Consider the following 14,573-nt stretch of genomic DNA (forward strand, 5'->3'; position numbering starts at 1 on the left):
AGGCAAACACGGTAATTATTATGTTTAACCATCTGTGTTAGAACTACGTCACATTTAGAGACTAATTTTTGGCTTAAACTTTTTGTTACTGTCCCGATTTGTTTTCGTTCTACTTTGATGGGGAATGCTTTGTCCTCTGGGCTTTTTTTAAACTGCCAATTACCTGGAAACGGAAACACTGACTAAGACTTCATTTGTGTTCAGACATGTGCAAAATAGATCAGGTTATACTCATAAGAATAATGGCCAAACTTAAAATTCACAAAGGGAGCCTACATACCTACTCCTTCTTCTAATAACGTGAAGTCATTTCTCCCCTTGATTACCTTCTTTGTCAGCGTTATGCAATGAAGCCATATGCTTCCAATCCACAGGAGAGAGCGAATAAGTGCAGGAATTTACCAGAAACTGTTATCTTTCAAGGCAGATAAACACATCAGGGAATAGCTCACCCCCACCGGAGTGTTTGTTTAAAGGTGCCTCTCGAGATACTGGATAGACAAATGATTGTTAGGGAGGGATTCGATAGTGAACAAGTACACAAAAGCCATCCGGAGCTGTCATAAGAACATGCAATTAAAGCAGCAACGATGATTCGTTTCTAGATGGTTTTATCATGAAGCAAGAAGCAGTGAGGACCTTAGAGGCTGCATTTCTGCACTTTGTTTGTGTACGCTGGTCCTTAGGAGGACGGTGGGTGGGGGGGTGGGGTGGGCACGTGATTGGTGCATCCTGCAGTCTCTGCTTCCATCTCTGTGGTACAGCAATGACAGTAACCGTAGTGTGATGTCGTTGCCCGGGACTATATTTCCACTCTCCGTCTGTAATGTTCCTCAGTGGTCTCGGAGTGATGATGTCAGCGTCCACAGAGTTTCCACCACAGCACAGAGCCTGCAGAGGGGAAGTGAGTGGGTGTGTGTGGGTTTTGTATGTGCAGTCGGACCAGCTGCGTTTGCACAGAGAAGAGGGTCTGCCGAACAGAACCACAAAACAGAGGTGCTGTTTTTCATTGGTCTAGCCTTCAGGGACTCACCGTCTGGGCTGGTGTTATTTAAGTCAACAATGAACTTGTGACATATTCCCGCATATTCCTGCACACACACACGCACACACACGCACACAAGTTTCTCTTTTAAGATATCAGTGAAAGTACAGCCAAATAAAGAAAAGTCCTTCTGAGTTAGATGCATGAAATATTGTAGTTTTTATTATATACCTGGAATTCCTAACAGCTTATGGTCGTTTCGGGGAAGTCTGGAGATACTGGTGGGAAGTTTTCTGTTACACAGATCAAGTGGATCTAAAATGTCAGTGCATGGATTTATTAAGCCTAATATTTCTGCCAGATAATGATGCTGTGGCATGTGATATGCTGGGTAATACATTTGTATGCTTCCTGAATATTTTGATAGAGTCGTTTGGATGAAGAGGATTAAAAAAACAGTAGTTAGAAAATATTAACACCTCTTGTCTCTTTCAGAAACAACCTCTTGAGTTTTCCCAGAAGTACAGCTGAGATTCAAAATTTAAACTCCACATAACCTACATCACTCTCTCCCAGTTGCATTCAGGGTCAGATTTAATCATGCTCCTGTCGAGAAAACCAGTTCTCCCACCACTGCTTTAGTTTATGAACAGCTAATGATGAGACCGTGAATGCTACTCACTAAACCACACCCTGCTTTATCTTCTAGTTTTCTGTTTGTCCACTAAAATAGCTTTGAAAAATGGACTTCTAGCCTGAAACTAGCTATTAAAACTATAAACTCCTTTCTGAGATGACCAGGCACATGTTTACTGCTGCTCTGGCTTCATTTTTCAGACCCAAAGGTTATGTCCATCTTTTACAGTCATGGCAAAAAGAAACAATAATCTCTGCCAGTTTTGAGGTTGTATGTGTGAGGACACAATAAAGCCACAACACATGACATATGACCATGTACACCGTATTATTTATTTCACAAAAACTAAACCAAAACACAGAAGCAGTGTGTGAAAAACTAAGTACATCCTAAAGTTGAGTAGTACCTGGTTCTTCTTTTCTTTTTTTGGAACTTACTTTTATTCATCCATCAAACATCAACATCTTAATGTTTGGGATCGTTGCCATGTTGCATGACTCAGTTTCAGCCAAGTTTAGCTGTCAGACAGACGTCCTCACATTTGAGTCAAGTATATTTTGGTATACAGAGGAATTCATGATCAACAGAATGACTGACAGGTGTCCAGGTCCCATGGCTGCGAAACAAACAGTGCTAGGTGTGAGCTGACATGACATTTGTTGTTGGTGGTGTTTTTTTGCTGCTGTGGATTGTAGATGAACATCTCCCCTTTGGTCTCATATGCCATTTTTTCAGATGTCCTTTGGTTTTTTCAGATTCAGCTCTGCAAACCTAAACCTAAAAGGAACACGGTGCTATAATGTTCATTTTTCTCCAGGCAACCTTAGCAAGCTATAATTGTCTGTTTTCTCTAACTGTACAATCATGAATTTCAACATTGACCTTGGGATGAATTTGGCGGGATCTTGAATTATTCATGGTGCTTTTAAGATCATTGCAACACCTGACCTGTGAATTAATTGCATTTGACTATATATATATATATATATATATATATGCATGCAGCAAAGATGTAGTTTTCCATTTGCAACTTCAGCAGTGTTTAGGTCAAATGTAGTTCAGCCTGAATAACTGTGTCGATATAAACACAAGGACAAAAGTTTCTTTTACATGTTGGAGCATGTGCTGATCACTTATATATGACTTATTACCTGGATCCATGCTTCACACCAGTCTAATGTGTGAGAAAGTCAAGATGTTCCAACTTTTCACCTTGAAATAAATAACATGACTCATGGTCAGATGATGTTAACATCTGCTGCTTGTCTTCAGGAGGTACAAGAGCTGTAATTATAGGAAGTAAGAAAGGGAGAGAGACATCAAACCGGTGCAAACAAACGAATGCATGCGCATACACGGTGAGATGATGTCACGCTTTTTCCGAGCTCCTATCTTCATCTGTTTAATAGCCTTCAAAGCTGTGCAGTGGGACAGACTGTGAGTTTGTATTGTGTCTGAAAAATAATTGCAAAGTAAGGGAGGGTGGATGTGAGGCAGGGTTCAGATGTTGTTAGGAAGGCCTCTATTCGTTTGTTCGTTTGATTCATTGTGTTGTTGCTTGTTATAGTTTCATTATGAAAGAATTTCCTTTCCAAGAGAGTGAGGCTTTTTAAAGGGCTTGTAACTCCACTCTGCTGTGGTGAAGTGTAGTGCTGTGTCAAACAGGGAAAGCTTTAGGAAACTCTTTTCATTTCATTCTTAATGTTTTCTCCATGCAAAAAATTATTCTGCTGGGAAATAATGTAATCAGGACCGTCAATGTGCCCGTCCACAGACTGTGAGTCATTCTCCCGCAGCTTGGCTATGATTTTGCCATGCTGCATTGCCATACACGTGAGTCATAGCAAACCTGCTGCAGCTTATCGTTACCCAAATGAAAGTTTATTATTAGAGTAATAAACCACAGAGTGGTTTATTTGTCTATTTAGGACATCAGAAAATGTGCTCCGGTAAACCAACTAATAGTCACATTCAAGTACAAAACATTCTGTGAGCTCAGTGTGTTGTGGTTAAAGAGTTTGGGTCTCTGTGCCACAGACAGTAAAACATTCTGGCATTTCCTTCAGACAACAGCACTACGGCAAATGGTCAGAGGAGCGGTGCAGTCAGTGAAGCCAAATGGAGAGGAATACTCAGACTGAGACCAAAAAAGGTAAGTGAAGAAGGGAAGAGGAGAGTGGGGGATGGTGAAATTGGCAAAACAACAACAACAAAAAAAACAAAAAAAAACAAGGAGGGATAAAACACGAAAAGGTGGAATGATATCTCGCCCACATTAAATTATTCCCTGATGATGCTGCTGCTACTGCGTCATCACTTTCTGTTTGCTTTAGCGCTATTTGAACCATTGATGGTCTGAAGGACCATTTAGGTCGAACACTTTTCCTGGCATGTGTCTGCGTGGGTTCCTCCTTCCTTCCTCACACAGTCCAAAGACATGCATGTTAGGTTAACTGGTGACTCCAAATTTTGAATGTGAGCATGAATGATTTTCTGTCTCTCTGTGTTAGCTCTGTGGCAGACTGGCAGCCTGTCCAGGTTGCACCTTACGACAGCAGGGATAGGCTTCAGCTCCCCCACAACCCATAATAGGATAAGATGAAGAAAATGGATAGATGGATTTAAATGTCAGAAAGGGGCAACTTATGTGGCTGAAAAAAAGAAGCTTGTGAGATTGTTTACATCACTTTGACTATCATTTTCTTTCCCCCCTTGTTTCAGCCAATCAGCCTCCACTCTGTATACTTTAAATCTCTCTGCTCTTCTGTCATTTTCCCTTTCAGGCTCTCATTTGTTGAACCCACCTCCTCTCCGCTTCACCCTGGTCACTCAGAGCGCCATCCAGGTCTCTTTCTTCATCTTCACCACCACTAGCGCCTATACTTTGAGGGTGTTGTCCTAATTCCTGTCACCGCTGGGATTCTGTTCTGATGTGATGGATCATCAGTTTAATTTTTTAAACTGATGAATTTTTTATGTCAATAAATCATGCCCAGTTCTTCCGAAGCGAATCCAGTAAATCCAGTTTTCTTTGATTTAATACTTCCAAATATAAACTCAGAATCAACTTTCGGATCACTAAATCACTACAATTATCATTGCTGTTTCCCCGGGAATGTAGTTGCCACACAAATGTACGAAATGGATGAAATGGTGGTCTTAAGCCCGCTCAGCAAATATTGTTAATACTGTTGTTAGTACCAACATCTTCAAACAAACTTGCCCTCTTCTTAAAATATGGACCGATAATTTCTTAAAAGTATTCACAAAAGCACATTTCCAAAAATTACATGCATAATTATAAGTAACAGTAAGTTGAAATCGCAATACAAATAATTTGAAACTGCAAAGAAATCCCTGACTCAAAAACAAGTTTATAATAAACTTACATGCAGCATGACTGCCCCACAAAGCAAACGTGAAACGTACAGCAGACCAAGATGCACTTGGTGAAATCTTAAGTATCTACCAGCTTTCATAATGTTGCTTTTTTGTGATGAAAGCTTATAACATCAGGTGAATCGCTGGCAGGACATTTAATCCTAACAAATCAACAATATCATAACAAATCAATCAATAAATAAATAACACATTTCCTTCCACCTCCAACATCCCATTAAGCTATTATGGAAAGAAATTATGTGTTCATCACCTGATACCTTATCATTGTCTTGATAGTGATAAGGTATAGTCCTCTTAGAACCTTATTGTTGCATTCATGATAAATCACACATTAAGAACATGAGATTTCAGAGTGTTCTTTGAACTATTTGACGTAACGAAATTACAAGAATAAAAGCCTGGGAGATTGCTTTACGTCATATTCCTTTTGAATGTGTAAGTTAGACAAAACATGGGACAAATTACTTTCTGCTCTATAAATGGGACTTGAACCACTTCAGGGAAATGTGAACAATCTTGCCGTCTGCTTTAGTAGTTCTTTGTGGAAAGTTTTCCCCTCAAATGATTCCAGTTTCTACTCTAATTACTGAAAGCAATTCAGACTAAAAAAAGGTAACAGGGGTAATTTGTAGTTGGTGTTTAACACTGTTCCTTGTGTTGATAAACAATTAAATATTAAATACATAATTCCTTTAAGAATCCAATTAAAAAGCAGAAGGGTGGAGGCTGGGATGGTGGATAAGCCTCTATCTTCGAAGGCACCTTCTAATTTCCCTTAATCACAAACTTTCTCTGTGCATAATGCACTAACATTAACCAAGCTCACCTAAACCATAGCTCACAGCCATAATTCTTCTAGTTTAACACTACCCTAGATGCCAAATCCAAATACTGTAGAAGAAAGACGTTCAAAAGTGGTGGAAATAAATGCAATAGAAATGTAGAACTGACCAAATCTGAGTTTGCTTACTCCTTTAATATTGACTTTCTGGTTTAGAAATAGGATTGTGATTCTCTTTGCATGAGAGGTCACAGTTTACAGTCCTAACATCCTCATGACCCTACCAAAGCTGAAGAAATGCCATTATATCCCCACTGTTAGCCACTGGTAAAATCACTGTGTGGGTGTGAACTGTGATCCAAGCTTCACTCACCAACTACAGCAGACTGCTCATCCACACCCTTTCTGCTCTCACCTCTCTTTAACATCTCTGAATCAAGCAGCCCACGCTGGCACTGCAGATATGGAAGCCAGTGAATTATTTCAAGTAGTGGTGTCAAAACAGAATGCAAACACTGTGTGTCTGCATTGCAATGTGAGACATGGCTGTAGCTCAGGAGGTAGAGCAGGTCAGCTGCTGATCAGAAGGGTTGGTGGTTCGATCCCTGGCTGCCCCAGACTGTGTGCCAAATATCCTTGGGATACTAACTCTCTGATGCATTCATTGGAGTGTGAATACTACATAGAAAGCACTTGAAGCATAGAAGAAAGTGCTTGGGTGGATCAGGGAGGTTGTATAACATCCTCTGGGAGAGTAGTAAAGAGTCAGAAAAGTAAGATTACTTCAAACTAGTCCAGTTTTTGATCCTTGGGTGCAGAAATGTGAATTTATTTAGAATTTTCTCTAATCTAGGGTAAGGAGTAGACATAGAGGCTCAAATATATATGCACTAGTTTCAGTCTTTTAACAAGTGCTGCTGAAGGTTCTACAGTATCTTTTAACTTGACAAGGCCAAGGATACCTGGTAGTTTTTATTTGCCAAAAGTACAAGTTATTCTGATGTGTCACCACTTGGCCAAGGTCTGGAAAAAGACACAAACTTTGATTGACACATTTGAAATTGACTGAAATTTGCAGTTGCCCACAATAACAAGGGGTTTGTCTGGAAGAGTAAAGGCGAGGCTTTTCAATCTTAAAATCACCATACATGGTCAAAGATGGCGGTGGAAGCCTCATGCTCTGGGACTGTCTTGCTGCCAGTAGTACTGGTCCTTGCACAAACTGGATGGTATAATGAAGAAGGCATACCTTGAAAAATTTTTCAACTTTCCTGCGTGCTGCACAACAACATTGAATATTTAGTATTTACTGCTGTTTACACTTAGCTAGATTAATGCGATGGTGTTGTGTTTAGTATGCTGCTTTGGTTTTTTTTGCTTGTTTTCTAGTCTTTCTCTCTCAACAGGTGATCCAGGAGATTTTATTTTTATTTTTTTCCACTTTCTCAATGTCCCTCTCCCCTTCTGTTTTTCTTTTCCTTCCTCTTTCTTTCTCCCTTTCCTATCCCTCACTCATGTCTGTCCCGTCTGTAACAACTGAAAATAAAATAAAATAAATAATAAAAACAAAGGTCGATCAAATGGACCAATACGGCAATGCCACGATGATCCATTTGGCAAAATAAATCCATTGGGTATCCTTGTTGGTCTTCAGACAACAATTCTGACGGCTAAAGAACCAAATGGGACAGGCAGAAAAAAAAAAGAAACAAAAGAAAATTTTTCAACTTCATGCCAAATCAGCATGAGACGGTTAAAACTTGGACACAGTTGGGTTTTTCTAACAGGACAATGATCCCAAGCACACATAAAAACTCGTGCCTTTTGAAATGGAAAAGGCAGGCTAACATTAGGCCTTTGGAATTATGTTCTTGACCTCAGACCTATTGAAAATTTGTAGACTATGTTGCAAAGCCAACCAACTAACTTGAATGAACTCTACCATTTCTGAATTTATAAATTTTGCCAGAAGCTTGTTGATGGCTACCAAAGTGTTTGATTGAGTTGCAACTTCCTAAAGGGCATTTAACCAAATATTATTATATTTGAGCCTGTATGTATAGTTTTGATCCTGTGTGGATCCCCCCTAAATTAACTTGTTCACTCGATTCTTATTTTTTAAGGTCATGAAAGTAAATGTACAATCACTCCACTTGGAAAAAAGAACAGTTCGAAGAATTTATCAAAAGCCCAAAATTACCATGACATTCATGCCCATGGCAAGTGTATGTAAACTTTTAACCCGACTTGTAAGCCAAGTTTTTGGAGCAGTGGGCAGTCATGGGGAACAGCTCCAGCACTGAGCATATGCCTTGGTCAGGGGCACTTAACAGGCCAATTTACCTGTCATGGTTTTGATGGATACCAGAACAGACAAGGTGAGAGCATGCAAACGCCAAACAGACATACCTTCCACTGGTTGTACTTGTTTCTGTGAGCTGATAATGTTATGAGCCACAGTGCTGCATGTTATATCATGATGTATGTCGTACATTTTCCTACGTAGGCTGACTTCACCTGGGATAAAGCAGGTAGTCCTGCTTCGCCATACGGCCCCAGGTGAGCTGGCATGTCCCCGCTGTCTAGACAGGAGAGTGACTAATGGTGATGCTTAAGAAAAGGAACACAGTTAATGACATTTCCCCTAACAGGATTGGAAAGTGTGTTTGCATCATCATGGTACAGCTGAAAAAAAATCCTTGATGTTGGGTATTTATTGCACACAAAGTTGAGGGAATAGTCATCTTTATGCATTAAAATGAACATAGGCAGAGAGCCTATTATTAATTTAGGATTTACCTAATATTTCTTGATTTTATTCTTATTCATTTTTTAATCTTCTTACTCTATTTATATTTATATTTATATTGTATCCTGTTCTTATTTATTTTATCATTTTACCCTGTATACATCGTATTGCGTCATATCTCCAGTGTTTCCTCGGAGGGCACTCTCTGCACCGGGGCTGTTATTGACCGTGGCTGCTGGGTCTCTGGGGGTCTCTCAGCCTGTTTGGGGGGCTCCTTTGCCTCCCTCCGGCTGTGTGCCCAGCCCGGAGGCTGCGGTCTGTGACCGGCTCCCGGTGCAGACGGCTCTCTGTTATAATGTTTCCTCACTTGGCTCATGCGAGCCCAGCCCAATTTTTACTCTTTAAGTGTGCGCGTGTGTGTATGTGTGTGTGGGTGGGGGTGGGGGGATATATGTGTATTGAGAGTGTGGGGAGTGAGTTGGAGGGTGGGGTGGGCTGCTTTTAACTATGTAAAGCACTTTGTGCTACATTTTTTCTGTATGAAAAGTGCTTTATAAATAAAGATTGATTGATTGATTGAGCAGACAATGAGAAAACACACAGAGGAAAGAGATCTGATAAGATTGAAATACTTTGTTTTTAACTTATGAAGGTACTGCAAACCTTCCTTTGGCTTCCCTGTGGGGCTCACACTGGGAAAAGGCTTTACGTGGTGGATGTGGAAAGCTTCAGGATGCAGACAGGAAACCTGGATCACTCTAAGGTGCTGAATGTTATGTATGCACCACTGGCCTACTCCGATTTAGAAAATAAAACCCTATGACTAGTAAAACACATTGTGAAACAGAAAATAGTGGAAATCTAAAGGTTTTAAAAGTAAAACAATCAGCATTTGAGCAAAATGAGCTTTTATTGCAGAATGGAATAACTATATTTACTCATTAGCAACAATGCCATCCTTGTGTTTGCCTGTGTGTGTTTGTGTGTGTGTTTTTTTTCTGTCTCAGCAGCACATCTGAATCTTTCTTGGTCTGTTCAGACACTTTTCCAGGAGGTCAGTAAAAGTCTTGACCACTCAAAGCACTTCTTTGTCTGCTTCCTCCAGCATCTTCTGAGGACCTCCTTCTCCATGAGAGATGACGAAGCAAGCAAGCTGCGGCAAGCGGTGCGCACACAAACGCACATTGCAGACACACACCAAACAGTGTGAGTAACTGGTCAGGCTTGAGTGACTCTCTACCTCGCTGCCTTTAGGGCTTCCTGCAAGTCTTTTGGAAATGTGCCCTGTCCATGTGAAGATCATCACCTTTTCAGTGGCGGCAGAATCACGAGTTCATTAATGTGATGAACAAATTAATCACTATTAGCTGGTGTGACAACAGGAAAAGGGACAGACACTTTCGCATGGGTCACAAATTCTGTGCATGTCTGTGAAGCTCATTCTTGCAACCCTAACAAAGTGGCTATTTTTTCACTCCAGTGGGTAAACAAGATGCAGACTTTTCCCATCAGCCTTATTAAAATAACGGGCACAGTCTGGGCAAATTAACTCCAAAGGAAGTCAGCTTCTCCTTTCTACGTGGAGTGATTCACATTGGCCTGGCTGTGGATGGCGTGCGTGAGGACACAGGTTAAAGAAGACCACAGGTCCTCTTGATCAGGCCCAGTTTGTCTCTTACTCTCTCACACAAAGACACCAACTCACTGCCGAAATGGAAACAGACATTTGCTGCCCTGTTAACGGTGTCCTTATTTACATCTGATGTCATAGTGTAAAAAACACAGACAAGGTTTCCATGCTCGAAAGAGAGGTATCAGGAAAGACTGCTGCCCTGCAAATGGCGGTACAGATAGGATTAAGTTGGAATTGTTGTATAAACGGTGTCTGGCCTGAGGAAACACAGCTGTCTGGAGAAGGGGAGGTGATAGTTAATATTTTAGTGAGAGTAGCAAAACGCTGCTCTTAGATTGAAACAGACCCTAAACATTCATCACCAAATACAAACTGCTTACATTTAAATGGCATCTGTTATGCAGGTTCCAGTATTTTAAAATTCATTAATCCATCGAATTTTTCCTGACTATCAAAGCCCAAATTGGGTTGACAGATTGGGTCCACTTCTTAGACCTTCTTTGTCAAAGCTGTCAAGAGCTTCCCTCACTTTTAGCGCCTTTGAGCACAATAGTCTGATTCTTTTTTGCCCCCTTTAAGCAGAGTGTTATTAGCATTATAGGTTGTTATTGGTTGATATTTGTCATTTATGCTAGCGTGCTTGCTAACTTAGTGACAAAAATGAATGAATGATAAATGCACCTTGCTAAGTTAGCAAATACTTTAGCATTAATGTTAGCATACTTGCTAACTAACTACCAACAAAGCTAAGTGGCCAAGTTCCTTGTTTTCCACCAGCTTAGGTGAAACACAGTAAACAGCTATCAGTTATAGCTACCTATACATGTTTTTATAATTTAATTTTTTTTGGTGTAAAGCTGAAAATCTTCACATAAGAGTCTATGGGGGTGACTCACTTTAGGAGTGAGTCTCCAGTAACCACTTGAGAAACTAGATTGTGGCATGTCTTGATGCAAGCCCTAACAGCCAGGTAAAGAAATCCCCCAAAAGTCAACTTTTTCGGACAGATTCTGGCATGTTGGCATTTTTCAGCCTTGAAGTTGAAAAAGTAAGAATGAGAAAACATTAGAAAAAAAAGCCATTGTAGCATCCAGAAGGCTGAGTTTAAGTTGTCATTTGCTTATAAACTCAGTTGCTTTTTGTGATGTGTCCAACATTTTGCCTGGTCTCTTTGCTCCTCTGGACTCCTGACCATGAAGTTAGCTCATTTCACGGGCGTGTGACTTTCTTGTGTGACTCAACATATAATTCAGGCAATGAAGTGAAGTTATTAGTACCCCTCACATGTCAAATCCAACCCTCACTGTCACTCTTTAAATGACCCAACCCAATCTGGTTTCCACAGTAACTTTGCTTTGTAGCAGTGTGTTGTGGAATCTTTGGTAAGTGCTTCGTCACAGTTTGCATTCACAACCACCATCCCTCCTCACCGACCTCTAACATTTGTTCCCAGCAGTGCAGCAGCTCTTCGCATCCTGTGCAGAAAATTCTGACTGATTCAGACGTGAGCAATGACGAGGATCATTGAGAATGCTGACAACCTTAAATTATGTTGCTCAACTGTCTTCATCCACTGACTGTCTGCAGCATGAACTTCTGCATAACAAGTTTGTTTTCTATGTTTCTTATATTCCTCTAGAAGAGCGGCGCCTTCTTCATGTTCAGATTTTCATTGCATTTCTATTCCAGGCAGAGAGCTGAAGGCAAACAGTGGAAGAACAGCCATAAGTGGGTGTGACAGTCAGTCAGTCAGTCATGGTTGTTGCTCATCTCCTCCTTTACTCTTCCAGTCTATAAGCCAGACATATTACCCTCCAGCTTTCTCTTTCCAAACACTTTCCATTTTCGTTTCTTTCTCTATCATTTCACACACACCCCTATGTATTTCATCTCTCCAGTTTTTCCATCCAGCTGTGGCCGTTTGGCTCTCTTTCTCCAAACTGGCTGTACACAGTTTTGTGAAGCCAGGATGGAGAACCCCGCATTACAAACAAGTACTAGAAGGCTGTACATGTGTTACCGATTGGCACACCTTAAAACAAATTTGCCTTCCAGATTTGGAGGAGGAAACTCCACACAAAACACTTAATTTCACATTTTATACCTTTTAGTTTGAGTAGTTCACCAGAAAATAATTAGATGAGGAAATTAATAATGAAATTAACACCAGCTTTGTCTACTTAACCTAAAGCTACAGAGCAATTAACTGATAAGCTTAGCAACAAATAGTTCACAAGCTGTTGTTTCTACCCTTTGGATTTTGTATATATTTGTCAGAAACCTTCAGGACAGATTTGACCAACTCTGCACTGTGGACCTTTAACAATCACTGCCCCCTTCAATTAATGCAGTAACTCAATGCATTTAGACATGCAGACATGGTCACGACAACCTGGTGAAATTCAAACTGAGCATTAGAATAGGGGAAAAAGGTGGTTCAAGTGACTTTGAAATAGATTTTTGCGCCAGATGGACTGCTCTGAGTATTTCAGAAACTGGTGATTTGTTGGGACTGTTGTGCAACTATCTCTAGGGTTTAGAGAGAATGGTCTGAAAAAGAGAAAATATCCACCAAGTGGCATTTCTCTGGGTGAAAATGGTTTGTTGATGCCAGAGATCAGGGGAAAATGGCCAGACTGCTTAAAGCTAAAAGGAAGGCAACAGTAACTCAAAAATAGCGACTCCTTTAAACTAATGCAGAAGAGCATCTTAGAATGCGTGGCGCATTGAACCTTGAAGCAAATGGGCTTTAGCAGCAGAAGACCACACCAGGTGATACTTATGTCAGCTAAGATCAGGAAAGCGAGTCCACAATGGCATAAACGACATGAAATACAGATTTATCCTGCTCTGTATCAACAGTTCAGGCTGGTGGTTTGATGGTGTGGGAGATATCTTCTTGGTGCACTTTTGGCCCATTAGTACCAGCTGAGCATTGTTTAAACACCACAGCCTACCTGAGTATTGTTGCTGACCATGTCTTTCCCTTTTCAACTACAATGTAACCATCTTCTAAGACCAACGAACATTAACGAATGGTGTTGAACATATTTTAACGAATGCTGGCTTAACTTGAGTAAAGCTAAAAAGTATTCCAGTAATTCCAATATTGATCAACTTTCGGTAAAAGTGGCTATAAGGATGAAACATATCACTCCAACAATGACTTGGGGCAGATAGTGAACAATTTTCTACCATGAAAGAGAAACAAATTCCCAGGTCTTCTCACAAAGTCTTGGGAATAAAAATACAAGTGAAAAAACTGCAAACACTGTTTAGGAAAGCTCAACATTTTATATTTTACAATATTGTGCAGTGAATACATCAAGGCGTACATAGTTGTTTAGGTGATCTAAATCTGTGGGCTTTTTTGATAACTACAGGTTTGTTAGGATATAATGCAATGAAGATGTTCCACATCCCTCCGTCTTGCTTTCAACTGTATTCCTTTGTGTAAGAAAGTGTTGTTTTGATATCAGTGGAAAAAGATGACAGACACTAAATTAAACCAATCATACTTTAGAAAACAGTTGCAGCAGTTCCAGCTTTCAGAGATTATGAGGTATCCAACTGAGCTTTCAAATACAAATCATTCTGGGAACAAAGAAATCGTTATGAAAACAACCAGTGTGAGGGATAAATCTTTGCTGCAAAATAGATCTTATGTATGGAAAACAGAGACAGTGAGCAAAGAAGAGATGATATAAGCCAGGCAGCCTTCCAGGGGCTTTGACAGAGACAGCTCATAAATCTGACAGAGATATAACAACCCAAGAAATTAAGTCATACCCAAAATGCACCACTCTATGGAGTAAATGTTTCTCTCTTTCAAATATTTATGCGTTCTTTTACACCAGGATCACCCTCCCGAAAATGCATGAGTGCACATTCAGGAAACCTGTTGCACAGCAGTGAATATGGAAGTTGATGTTAAGTAACACTTTAAGGCTCGCCGCTTGAAACTCTCTGGTGTTTCAAGTCTCCACGCTTTGGCGCTGTTGCACACGTGGAAAGAATTCAGAGGCTTTTTTCAAACAGGGGAGATTGGTGACTCAGTTGCACTCACTGTGCTTTTGGCTTTTGCTGTTTTTCTTCCTCTGTTTCCCAAAAAACATCTGCTTGCTGTTTAATTCTTCAGTCCTCTGGCATAACTTGTTCCTTGAACCTGAGGCGGGAATTATTACAGTCCGCAGTCATGCACACAGTAGCTGCTCTCCTGACCAGACCCATGAGTAACAGCTCATGCAGCAGGACATGTCCAAAACAGCACAATGTGCTCTGGTTTACTGTTTCCGCCCACCTTGGAAATGTTATTTCACTTCATTTTTGAGATATTTAATATGAATATATATATTTTATTTCATGTCATGGAAATTAACTTATATA

General features: G+C 40.3%; 1 long non-coding RNA gene across 2 annotated transcripts; it reads left to right on the plus strand.

The window, feature by feature from the left end:
- The first annotated feature begins 793 nt into the window (after nt 1–793).
- On the plus strand, nt 794–14,510 carry LOC121815367. 2 transcript variants are annotated; one of them, XR_006055013.1, is made up of 3 exons: nt 794–904; nt 3,689–3,774; nt 9,660–14,510. It is a non-coding gene; the product is annotated as an uncharacterized LOC121815367 (long non-coding RNA). The 2 variants fall into 2 exon arrangements; XR_006055014.1 differs by lacking the exon at nt 9,660–14,510 and adding an exon at nt 4,406–5,163.
- Nucleotides 14,511–14,573: the final 63 nt, after the last annotated feature.

Source organism: Haplochromis burtoni, unplaced genomic scaffold (assembly GCF_018398535.1).
Source record: "Haplochromis burtoni strain Fernald_Lab_line unplaced genomic scaffold, NCSU_Asbu1 Contig_195, whole genome shotgun sequence".
In the NCBI taxonomy this organism is placed as follows: Eukaryota; Metazoa; Chordata; class Actinopteri; order Cichliformes; family Cichlidae; genus Haplochromis; species Haplochromis burtoni.